Source organism: Pteropus alecto, unplaced genomic scaffold (genome assembly GCF_000325575.1).
Source record: "Pteropus alecto unplaced genomic scaffold, ASM32557v1 scaffold359, whole genome shotgun sequence".
Taxonomy (NCBI): domain Eukaryota; kingdom Metazoa; phylum Chordata; class Mammalia; order Chiroptera; family Pteropodidae; genus Pteropus; species Pteropus alecto.
This window is the reverse complement of record NW_006443119.1, coordinates 3,466,547-3,477,822: the sequence shown is the minus strand read 5'-3', so window position 1 is coordinate 3,477,822 and position 11,276 is coordinate 3,466,547. Positions and strand designations below refer to the sequence as shown.

General features: G+C 52.4%; 1 protein-coding gene across 2 annotated transcripts in view; it reads left to right on the top strand.

The window, feature by feature from the left end:
• Nucleotides 1-2,321: 2,321 nt before the first annotated feature.
• Nucleotides 2,322-11,276, top strand: part of VANGL2 (VANGL planar cell polarity protein 2) — a 25,022-nt gene continuing 16,067 nt past the window's right edge. The window contains exons 1-2 of one of the 2 annotated variants that reach the window (XM_015597879.2): nucleotides 2,322-2,964; nucleotides 6,723-6,890. The gene's annotated coding sequence lies outside the window, so the exon portion shown is untranslated. The remainder of the gene's footprint in view (nucleotides 2,965-6,722; nucleotides 6,891-11,276) is intronic. The other variant, XM_006922891.3, reaches the window with a different exon arrangement.

Sequence of the window (11,276 nt, the reverse complement as noted above, 5' to 3'; positions counted from 1 at the left end):
TTATCTGTAATTCTGGCGTCAGAATCTCTGTTTCTGATTCTTTGGGCCTTTCATTCCCATTAAATCTGCTGGATAGCCAGTCACGGCCATAGGAGTTAGGGCGGCCCGACACTGTATCAAATTATACACTTGCTGCCCAGCACTAGGGGTGTGCTCTGGGCAGGGCTGGGAACACTCTAAGGCCTCCCTATCTCCCTTTACCCTTCCTCAGCTCTTTTGCTCTTTGTCCCTCATATACCTGGTTGTGGTCACTGCCGGAACAGCGCAGCCCAGATCCTGGCATACGATAGGCAGCAACTGAACAAGCCTGGATGCATGTAGGAACTTGGGTACCTGAAATGAAAATTCTCTATATTCCATGTAGTCATGGTGCTCAGCCCCTTGCTGACCCAGGATGTGGGAAAGGAGGATGAGGAGAGGCAAGGGTGCAGACATAAGAGTAGGGAAGTATTTCTAAACGTTCTCCATCTTCAAATGGTCATGCTGCAGATGAAGATGGCTCTGTCCTCATCTTTGGTCAGGTTAGAATGAACCACCACAAGGGATAAGATTAGGTCTCAGAAAAAAAAAAAAAATCATCAGGGAGGAGCAAAATTCCCCAAGGAGTGAGAAACAGAGGCTGGGCTTTTCCTTCCTTGGGACTTCTTAATCACAGGTTTGAGAGAGAAGATATCAGGATTGGGAACTGGAGGCTGCTGAGGTGTTGAGGGTTTTGCCCTGCCCAGGGAGAAGTATGTGGAGGGGCTTTTGAAGTATTACTATTCTAGGTAAGTGCGGGGTTGCAGGACAATACTAATGATAATATAATCATCCTTTTGCTTTCACTCCCTCCAAGAGAAACATGGACTTCCCACAGCCTAGACTTTTATGGTGGGGGTCACTCTTGGTGGCTTCCGTGTATTGCCCCACTTCATGAACCCCAACAGGTTTCTTGGGAGTGTTCAAAGGCAGAAATGTCCCAATTATGGCGGATATTTTTAGGTACCCTGTTATCCCTGTGTAGTACCTTCAACTCTAAGGTATCTGAAATCCCTGGAGTCGAGAGCCCAGCCTGCTCGGGGTTAAAGACTGACCAGGTCAAATCATTTATACTCTCGGAGGTTTCCTAGCAGAAGGGCCCCTCTCCGCCATCCGAACTCCCGGCGCCCTAGTGGTGCCCCCGCCCTCCCTGCAACCCTAGGACAGGGTTCCCTTTGTAATTAATCCCAACGCTCAAACCAGAGGGGAGGAAAAAGTGTTAATGAAGGAGCGTCCCAGACTGACTGGGCGGCCGCTGCTCGCAGCTAAAACACCAAGTAATTAAATTATTTCTGGAAGCGGGGGGCGGATATGGTGGTGTCGGTGTCAGGGAAAACCCCGTAAGCATGGGAAGGGGGACGCGCCTCTCGCTACTAATTAAAATCAGGGATGATTCTCCCTTCTCGCAGCCTTGGGGGTGGGGAGTGGGAAATCAATCTTTCCACGTCCCAGATTCCATTGGACTTTGTGTAGCCGGGTTTGTGGCCCTCAAGTACTGAACTCGGCCATCCCCGGGGGGTTGGGGGCTCCGTCTCCGACAGGGGAAGGGAGGCCGAGGAAAGCAGCCTGTAGGCTGGGCCAAGGCCAGGAGTCGAGGTACCCCTAGGTTTACGTTTGGGGCCGGAGTCGCAGCACCGCCGCCGAGTCCGAGGATCGCCGAGGGCCGCAGGGTATATGGAGGCGGAGGTTGGGGGGAGCCGTGACTCCGGGAAGAGCTGGGCCGCAAACAATGGATGCAGCGGCGGGAGGGCGGTGACCACGGGAACAGCCGGGAGGCGGCACTGTGAACTGGTTCCCCGCCCCCTGCAGCCCCCCCTCGCGCCTCCTCCCCTCCCCCTTCGCCGCCGGCTCCAGGTCTGATTCCCGATCCCTGATTCCTAGATCCCTGGTCCCGCCATGGGAGCCTGAGCGCCCCCCATTGCCCCCGGCCCCCTGTCCCGGGGCCTTGAGGGGGCAGAGGCAGCGGTCTGGGACGCAGAGGGGACGGACTAGGCTCCGGAGCCCCCTCCACATCCCCGCGGTCCCCACTGCCGAGCCGGGAGCACGGAGTTCGGAGCGACCCGGGGCGCTGCGGATACAACCTCATAGAATTCATTGTCTACCCCATATTTATAATGGAGAAGATGCAGCCCGGACAGCTGAACTCACCTGCTGAGGTTACACAGGTTAATGTATGGAGCTGCGGAAAAAAAAAAAAAAAAGAAAAAGAAACAGAAAAGGACAATCGTGCAAGGAACCAGGGGGTGCCCGACCCTTGATTGGGCAGGGTGGCTCATGGGGGAAGGGAGGCGCAGGGCAACCCCCTTCCGGCCTGCTCCACCACTGCACAGAGGAACCCTCCCCAGTTTTGGGGAGGGGAAGGGGTGCATGGTGGGGCGGAGCCGGGCCTGGAGAGCCCGGGACTTTCCTGGGCCCTTAATGATCCCGGGGGAGCCGGTTAAAGCCGGAGACTGGGTGTGTGTATTGGAGGTGGGGGGAGAGACAGTGGAAGGATTGGGGTCTGGAGATATTGGAAGCGAGGGTGCTTAGGGTGCATCAACACCACAAGAGTATAGGGAGGGACGGGACAGGTATGGTTCAGGGTGTAATGTCAGGTCTGGAGAGCCGGCGCAGGCGAGTAAGAGGCTGTGTGTTTGCAGCTCGAGAATGGGACTAGCAGCCTGGGCACCCGGGCACTGGGTATGGCCCAGGGATCAGGAGCCGGCATCCCTTTGCTCACTCCTGTTTACTCATATGAGGGATCTTGGGCTGTGCACTAGTGAGTTTTAAAGGATTGATGGAAGACCAATGTGCATGATTCTTTGTTTTTGTGTGTCCTGCAGGTGGGCCCCTGGGTTTGGAGGTGTAGATGTTTTTCTGTGCCTGAGTGTGTGTGCACCCAGAGAGCTGCTGACCATGAATCTGCTGTGTGTTTGGATGTGAATTTATGCGTACACTCTGGGGAAGGTATGTGTCTGTGTGTGTGAAACCGGGAAGGGTTTATGGGAAAGCGGTGTATAGGTACCGGGGAAGATTGGTGGTATAAGAGCAGAATGGGGCATACCCCGGATGTATGTGTGCACCTGTGTCCTGGGAAGCCGTGTGAATGAATGTGTTCTCTTGGGTGTAACCTTTGCAGATGAATAAGTACCAGTGTGTGTGTGCCTGCCTTAGGTGGTGTACGTTTTTGAGTGTGTTGGGGGTACTACCTCTTGCCCCTGCAGGCAGATTTTCCTGGCAGAAAGCACAAAAGGAAGGCTGTCTGGAGGATTCTAAGGCTTCCTGGATGTCCCTGACTTGGTTTGAGGGTACTGCCTTAAGTTTCTGAGACCTATGGGTGAGAGTGAGTGGGACATCTTATGAGGGGCCTGTTTTGGGAAGTGAGTTTTTCTGGAAAAGGATGTGTGGTATGAGGAATAGGGATTCTGGTTGTAGTCTTAGTGAAATGAGGATTGGAGGAGTCAAGGGGAAGAATAAGAGGGACCCCTGCGCCCCAAACATAGGTTGGATTCTAATGCTTGGAGAGGCTACATTCTTGGCTTTCCAGACTCAATTCTGCCCCCTCTGGTCACAGTTCACTTGGAAAGCTGTTTTGGAGTTTCTGCTTCCAGGCCCACTAACTGCCCTGCCTCCAGGATCTAACAGTTCCCGAGGAGTCTTGGGGTATTGGAATGGATGGAGGCGAGAGGAAGGAGCATGCTTGCTGGAGGGAGGAGACCTGGTGCAGAACAACTTGAGTTCTTCTCCATGAGGTTGAAAAGGTGGCATGGGAGCTCTGGAGAGGCCAGCGGGAGCTGGGGGGGCATGGAGTGGAGCGGGAGGTGTTCTTCAGGAGTTTCTGGAAGTATGTCTGTGTGGTTTGTTGCATAGTTTCCCTTTTCACTGGCAAGAAGAGAGATTGGATGGGGCTGTGGTCTGGGGCCCCATCTCAGGGTGAAGAATAGAGGCTGAGCTTGCAAGAGGGGCAGATGCCCGAGTTGGGGAAGGGGCAGGCACCCATGTCCCATCATTATGATAGCAAGGTAGGAAGTCACATTGCTCAGGAATTGGCAGTCTTCTCAGAGAAGCAGCAGCCATCCCCTTTTCCTCTTCTCTCGTCTTTCTGTTTTGGAGTGAAGGGAAGGGGCTGGCCTTTCAGGTGCACACCTTGTTTGCTCATCTCACTCTCTCAGCCATTTTCCTCTTGCTGCCAGAGGTCAGGTTGAGGCATCCAGTTTTAGGAGCTGAGGTTGTGATTGCCCATTAGGGTCTCTGTGGGATTGGATTGGATTGGAATGTTAGAGTCCCTAATGGGCACTTGTGATTGGAATGTTCCCTTTTTAGTCCTCAGGCTCCCCACTTTCCTAAGACCCTGGGATAAGAGTGGTGGGGGTTAGAAAATGTTAGCACTGGGAATAGAGGCAGAGAAGGAGAAGACTGAATTTTTTAAAAAAGTATGATTCTCTCAAACTGTCTGACCTGTCTGGTGGGTAGGTCTCCTGTGGCGAGCATGCTCTTGCATTTAGTCTTTGGGCTCCTTGTTCTCCCTGTGCAGTCTCACTGCATATATGCTGTGCTATACTGGTGGGGCGCTCTTCCAAGGAGGAGGAATTGTGACCAGACAATAGGAAGTGCCATCTCTGCAACTACTTCCAGACTGGACCCAGTGGTCACATTGGCCCCTCCTCCCCCATAGTCTTGCTTCTGCTTCTATTTCCTCTAATTCTTCTGGGGCAGGCCTCTCTGGTGTGTTCCCATCTGCTCCTGCTCCTTTGAGGTCTGAGGAAGGGCCCCCTTCTCTGGGCTTAGAGGAGGGCAGACTTTTATCTGCTCATCTGGTTTCCAAGAGGTCTTTCCCGTTAGGGGGGCCGTGAACTTGGCTAACAGAACTTTGGGGGAAGAGCTCTGGGACTCCCTTTATCGATAGTCTCTTGAGTTTTAGGGACTCCAGGTGTCTCTGTGGCTCATTCCTCCACCAGCTCCACACACTGTGAGGCCAAAAGAAAGAGTCTGACATGGTTAGAATTAGTGCTTAAGAGTATAGTGGTGTGACTTTGGAGTTTAAGAACCCCTTTCCTCCATTCCTCAGCCTCTTAGATGTCTTAAGATGCTATCCTCCAACCCCAGGTGGGGCCTTCCTCAAGGAATCCTAGGTTCCCCACAGAGGCCTCCTTCCCTGGGTTTCAGCTTACTTTCCCCCACTTTCTTTAATTCCCCACCCCTTGGCTCTTCCACCCCTGACCAATGGATGTTGCAGTTTCTCCTTAAGAACTGGATCTCTTAAGGCAGAGTGTCTCCTCCCACGTGCTGGTGCTGCCTGCACCCAGGGCCTGGCGCACCTGGGGTATGGTCTTTGGCTCCACCTGGGGCACAGACCCAGGACCTTCTGTGTGTAAAGCAGACGTGCTGACCACTACACTATGAAACCACCCCTCAGCTTACTCTTAAATTCTGGTTTTGCCACTTCCTAGTTGTGACCTCCGAGAAAAATAGATAACTTTTCGAAGCCTCATCTGTATAACGGAGTTAAAAATAGGTCCTGCCTCTTAGGTTTATGAGTATTAAATGAAGTAATATGTAGAGAGTACTTCACATGGTACCTGGCACACGGGAAGCACTCAGCAGTAAATGGTAGCTGGTGTGGTTCGGATTCTGACTGAAGATTGCTACGGAGAGAGTTCTGGGCTGCGGAGGAGAGCTAGGCTTTGGTTATGCTCTTCTTCTGGCAGTCCATGTTGGGCGCCGCCTATCTGCCAGGTGTCGTGTGAAGCACAGAGGATAGAGGGGCGAATGAGACAGGCTTTCATGGGGAGATGTGCAAAACACGTGGAGTCATTTAGCCTAGTGAGTGCTATGTGGAGGTGTGTTCTGGGCCCAGCAGAACATAGAGTAAGAGTACTGGCCCTGAGGTGGGTATCAGGGAAGGTACCTGGAGGTGTGTCCTTAAGTGGATGTATTTTTTTTTTTTTAATTAAGATGAAATTCACATAACATAAAATTAACCATTTTAGGATGAACAATGGCACTTAGTACATTCTCAATGTCGTGCAACTATGGCCTCTATCTAAAAACATTTTTACCATCCCAAAAGAAAACCAGTGCCCATTAAGCGGTTCCTCTCCAATCCCCACCACCAATCTGCATTTTGTCTCTATGGACTTACCTATTCTGGATATTTCATATAAATGGAATTATACAATGTGTGACCTTTTGCATCTAGCTTCCCTTACTTAGAGTAATCTTCAAGGTCAATCCATGTTGTAGCACGTATTGGACTTCATTCCTTTTCATGGCTGAGTCATATTCCATGGTGTGGATTGCCCTTAGCAGGATTTAACATGTGAGTTAGGCAGGCAGTGAGGGGACCGAGGAGGGCACTGCAGGGAGAGGCTGAGAGGGCAAGAAGAGTCAGGGGTGTCAGTGAACTACGTGCAGCTTGATATTATTGGACTCTGAAGTATGCAGTGGGGACTTGGCCTCAGTTTCCTTGCTTATAAAACCAAGTCCTATGTGGTCGGTGGGGATGGAGGTACTAGGGAGAGGAGAGGCTGTGGGATATTACTGCTTCTTCTCAGGATCTGTGTCGGACGGGACTTTGAAACTTGACATATTCTCCTCTTTCCTGGGCAGCTCCCTCCTGGATGCATCTACCCTCATCCTCGTGGGTTCCTGTTTTCCTGTTTTACAGGGTGTCAACTTCCCCTCTCTCTCACTTGAACTAAAATTTCTCCACTTACCCTTTCCAGGTGGGTAACATTGTTCACGGCGAGGTTTTGGTAGCAGAGGTGGAGAGGCCTGCGAGTACATCCTACTCATCCCTGCCCCTCAGCAGCCCTTCTCTTCTTTACCTTGTCTCTTGGTGACCTGATTTGAGGAGCCCTCTGTCACCTTTTTGTGATGTGGAGAGAAATGAGGTGGGTCATGGAGAATCTTTCCATCTCTTCCCTTCACTCTGAGTAGTACAGAGTAGGAGGCATGGGGTGGGGTGGGGTGGGGGATACCCTTTGGAAATGAGGTGCTGCTGTGCTTGTCCAATGCCCCTGGCAAGGTTGGTAATTACAGACATGACAGCTGGGAATGGGTTTGGAGAAGCGGGCTTGGAATCAGCAGAGCTGAGGATATCCTGCCAATCAGGGAGGGGCAGTGAGAGGGGTGAGTGGGAAGAAGCTGGGGGCCAAGGTGGAGTGGGAAGCTTGGGGGCCCCTTCCCCTGCCACTGCACACACAGCTGGGCTTAGTGCCTACAGGACAGCGGGAGATGATTGGAGCCCAGGCCCTGCCTCACTGTAAGTACAAGGAAGGAAGGAAAGAGAGAGTCTCGGGGTCCCGGAGCCCCTGAGGAAAGAGGTCGAGAGAGCAAGAGGGGTTTTGGCTGCTCTGTCAGGCATTGCAGGGTGTGGTCTTACTTAGAGAGGGGCTTCATGTCGAGTGGGGGCCAACACTGTAGCCAGAGGAGATTCCTCTTATTCTGGGTGGGGTCTTATTTCCCACAATGAGGCTAAGGGAACATGAATTGGCTGTGTACTTCTAAAGGACAAAGAGGAGGGAAACTAACATTTTATTGAGCATCTGTTATGTGCCTGATTGTGATATTCTGTATACGTTATTTTGTTGAAAACTCTTAACCTTCTGAAGTAGGCACTATTATCCCCATTTTATAGATACGAAAACTCAAGTTTAGAGATTGCATAGCTCCTTGGAGGCTGTGTTAGCTCTAACTTCATTGCTCTTCTGTTTCCCAAAGTGCTCTTTCCGCCTTTGCCTATTCTCATTCTAATTAGGTCTGATTTTGTTCATTACTACCTTTAATCTTGAACTTGAATAATTCTCCTGTCTCCTGAAAAGCAGACTTGAGAAGTCTACCCCTAAGGGAAGGGGTGACATGGAGTCTCCTGGAGGAACAGCGTCTCCTAAGAGGAGCACCAGTTGTCACAAGCCTGGGGCAAGGCTGCGGCCATGGCAGAACCTCTCCTGGGGCTGGCCCCTTCCTCTCTGCTGGGCCACTTCACACATGGGCTCCCACCATGATAGCCCATGGGGTTGTTTGTGCTTGTGATCAGATGGGGCCTGGCCCTCATTGTTTATATGGTTTACTAGCAACCCCCTAACAATATCCTCAGACTCTTGCTTTCATCAGAGAGCTCCTGGTTCCCCTGGCCAGAAGGGAGATGATGCGTTTACGCTTGAGTCTGGGGAGAGGGGCTCTGGCTTTCTAGGGTAAGTGGGGATTGGACAGGAACAGGTGCTGAGCCTGAGGTGTGAATACAGTAACTTCAAAAACCATGGAGTGTGAGCAGAGACACTTGTGGTTTTTTTTTTTTTTTTTCTATCACTGGCTTTATCCAGGAAGGTAGATGGCAGATATAAGGGGTGGGGGAGGTTGGATTTCTCAGAAGGAGTAGATTTGTTAAGGTGGTGGAGGCTAGTTGGTACTTGGGCCTTTCAGCTGGCCTCTTTTCCTACATAAGAACTGGCTGAGGTGTGAAGTTTTCTGATTGGGGAGACCTAGACTTGCCACTTGTACCTGCAGTCACACTGCGTTTCACACTCTTAGACCCACCTTCCCACCTTTCCCATACAAACCAATCTTTATTGCCAGTGGATTCACATCACAGCTGTCCCCATCCATATGCAAACCTAAGGGTGGCTGACTCCCTCTCCCCAGCAGCTGCTTTCCACCTCCTACTTAGAGACAGGAGCTGTGTGAGCTGCTTTGAAGGTCCCCCTTGGGGTCAGGGACAGTTGGGGCCTACCTGTGACTGTAGGCTCTGGAGAGAGGGAGGTGTTTTTTTTTTTTTTCTGTTAGGGTGGGAGTGGTGTGCACGGGAGGTTGGCCTGTGGGCCATCCCAGCTTGCTCACCTTCCATTGTCCACCTTCTCCTGTCACTGCGGACAACTTGGAGGTGCCTTGTTGGCTCTTCCACAGCTTACCTGGGGGCAGGTAGGGGCCAGTCTTTTGCTCCAGCTGAGGGAGGAGGCAGCTCAGAGCCCGGTGGGTGGAAATTGTGGGGCCTGCTCATTGGTGAAAATTAGAGCATCCAGGCATCTAGAAGCCCTGGTTACCTTCTTACCAGCTTAGCCTTCACCTGGGACATATGCCAAAGGGATTACTCACCCTTCCTACTGCACACTCCTCCCCTGCTCATGTTCCTTTTCAGACTGACTGGTAATGGGTCTGGGGGAGGCTAGGGAATGGAGTGCTAGGGGGTGTGTGTGAATGTGCATGCACATGTGTGCTCTTGTGTTTGGTGTGCTGGGGGGCAGGGACTTTAGAGAGATGGGGTAGGGATGGGGGTGCCAGAGAAAGCAGAGCAGGTCTCTACAGAACCTGCCCAGCCAGGGTGGGTGGAGCTGGGTGGGGCAGGCAGGAGTCATTCCAGGTTTCAGAGGGAGAATAGCTGCGTGGGTGTACATGTGTGTCTATGTTCATGTCCGTGATTTGGAGGGTCCCCAGCCTCACCCCTGCCTTAGAAGGAGAAATAGTAAGGAAGTAGGTTAGAGAGGGCCTGACTCTGGCTTCCCTGGCTCCTTTTTAGTTAGAATGCATGCTCAGGTATCTTGGCCAAGAGCCCAGTCTGTGGGCCCTCCCCTGCTCTTTGCAGTGAGGTTTGGTGATGAGCAGCTGCTCTGGAAGCAGAGATGCCTAGGTGACCCAAGCACAGCCCCTCCCTTGCGTCAGCCCTGTGAGGAGAAGGTTTCTGCCCCTTGCCCCTGGGCTCTAAGGATGGTGAGCTCATGTCTGGGGCTGTCCAGGAGAGTGCCTGCTGAGCAGGATCGGGGTGGGGCACTTGGTGCCAGATCCTGGCTCCTCGGTCCGGCTCTTTCCTCCCCCTCAGCCCACTGAGATCCAGCTGTTCTCTATGGCCTCCTGGACAGCACTGTCACCCAAGGACATGGGGGCCTTTTTTAGGGTACAAGAATGAGGATCCAGAGCCTGGGGCTGGTCCTGGCCTACTCTGTGCCTTAGTACTTTTTGTGAAAGAGAAAACCCAGCACGGGCCTTGTGGGATGGGTGGCTTGTTCATGACCTGAGGCTGGATGGGAATGAATGAGGAACATCAGGACCCTCTCAGCTGGGAGCCGTGGATGGTGGGGACAGAGACTGCCCCTTGGAGGGGAAAGGACTCTTTGGTCTCGGCTTTGACTTGTCTAGTCTCTGTCCCTTTGTCACTGGTGAAAAGAGGGCAGGAGTCAGTGAGTTTCCCCCTGTCCTGGCCTTATAGTCTTGGCTGTTCCAAAAAGGAGTCTCGTGGAGGAACTGGGTCTTACTCTGAGAGGAGCTCACCTCAAAGTCAATTTTTGTGACGTCTTTCTAACATTGGAGGCCAGAAGAGGGTTGCTTCCATTGTCATGACCATGGGCTGGCCACCTTCTTTCTCTGGGCCTGACCTTTTTCTCTGTAAAACTCGGGGTTGCATCTCAAAGGCCTCTTCCAGGTTAGTGCTGAAACCCGCTGAGAACTGGGTGGATCAGTCCACTGTCCTCTCCTGAGAGACGTGATCAAAGGGAGGGGGAGGCTGGGGGAGGACATGGGCACAGTCAAAGGTTCCGGCACCTTCTTGTCTTCCATGAGAGCCATGTTAGGGGCTGCATTTTCGCTGCACACCAGACACCTCCCTCCCCCACCATTGCCTGACAGGGCGGCTTGGATTGAGCACAGTGATGAGACTCAGTGAGAAGCTTGGCAAGGAGGAAAAGCCAAGGTCTGAAAGCGACGGGTGTGACTTTGAATCTCTGTTGTGCCTTACATTGGTCTGATGACCTGGCAAGGTGCTATCTCTTTGGACAGACATCTAGCCCTGGGACACTGGGGCTCCTAGTGCCACCTTGCAGGATGGGCATCCACCACTTTGGGTGGAACTCGCATTGATATTCTTGGACATTGTGGTTGTGGTGGGGGAGCTTAGGGAGCCCTGGGGCTGGGGGCACCCACATGGCCACACAACCTGCGGGTTGCAGTGTGGAAGGGAGTGCAGGGTACATGCAAAGATCCAGGCTCTTGTGTAGGAATCAGAAACCTTTAATGGACAAGGGTCCCTAGAATCCTCTGTAGGAGGGATCTGGAGACGTGGTCACGGTTATCCCCTTGAGTCAAGGCGGGACCACCCTTACCTCGTCCTGGACCTATCAGAGATCTGTCGTGTCAGAGGAACATTTTTGGCTTCTCATCCTCTTTCCTGTCCTCTTTCCCCCTCTGGCTGGAAGACCATTTAAAAATCAACCCACACTTCTCTGCTACACTGCAGCCCTGCCCACTGTGTAGATGAGGAACAGTCGGCATTCTTTATAGGCTCGATTGTG